Raw genomic sequence first — 1,286 nt, forward strand, 5'->3', positions numbered from 1 at the left:
TGCTTTTGAATATGCTATCTAGGTTGGTCATAACTTTCCTTCCAAGGAGTAAGCATCTTTTAATTTCATGGCTGCAGTCACCATCTGCAGTGATTTTGGAGCCCAGAAAAATAAAGTCTGACACTGTTTCCCCATCTATTTCCCATGAAGTAATGGGACCAGATGCCATGATCTTCGTTTTCTGAATGTTGAGCTTTAAGCCAACTTTTTCACTCTCCACTTTCACTTTTATCAAGAGGCTTTTGAGTTCCTCTTCACTTTCTGCCATAAAGGTGGTGTCATCTGGATATTTGAGGTTATTGATATTTCTCCCGGCAATCTTGATTGTAGCTTGTGTTTCTTCCAGTCCAGCGTTTCTCATGATGTACTCTGCATATAAGTTAAATAAGCAGGGTGACAGTATACAGCCTTGATGTACTCCTTTTCCTATTTGGAACCAGTCTGTTGTTCCATGTCTAGTTCTAACTGTTGCTTACTGACCTGCATACAAATTTCTCAAGAGGCAGATCAGGTGGTCTGGTATTCCCATCTCTTTCAGAATTTTCCACAGTTTATTGTGATCCACACAGTCAAAGGCTTTGGCATAGTCAATAAAGCAGAAATAGATGTTTTTCTGGAACTCTCTTGCTTTTTCCATGATCCAGCAGATGTTGGCAATTTGATCTCTGGTTCCTCTGCCTTTTCTAAAACCAGCTTGAACATCAGGAAGTTCACAGTTCACATATTGCTGAAGCCTGGCTTGGAGAATTTTGAGCATTACTTTACTAGCGTGTGCGATGAGTGCAATTGTGCGGTAGTTTGAGCATTCTTTAGCATTGCCTTTCTTTGGGATTGGAATGAAAACTGACCTTTTCTAGTCCTGTGGCCACTGCTGAGTTTTCCAAATTTGCTGGCATATTGAGTGCAGCACTTTCACAGCATCATCTTTCAGGATTTGGAATAGCTCAACTGGAATTCCATCACCTCCGCTAGCTTTGTTCGTAGTGATGCTTTTTAAGGCCCACTTGACTTCACATTCCAGGATGTCTGCCTCTAGGTCATTGATCACACCATCGTGATTATCTGGGTCGTGAAGGTCTTTTTTGTACAGTTGTCCTGTGTATTCTTGCCATCTCTTCTTAATATCTTCTGCTTCTGTTAGGTCCCTACCATTTCTGTCCTTTATTGAGCTCATCTTTGCATGAAATGTTCCTTCGGTATCTCTGATTTTCTTGAAGAGATCCCTAGTCTTTCTCATTCTGTTGTTTTCCTCTATTTCTTTGCATTGATTGCTGAAGGCTTTCTTA

Source organism: Bison bison, unplaced genomic scaffold (genome assembly GCF_000754665.1).
Source record: "Bison bison bison isolate TAMUID 2011002044 unplaced genomic scaffold, Bison_UMD1.0 scf7180017864057, whole genome shotgun sequence".
Lineage (NCBI taxonomy): Eukaryota > Metazoa > Chordata > Mammalia > Artiodactyla > Bovidae > Bison > Bison bison.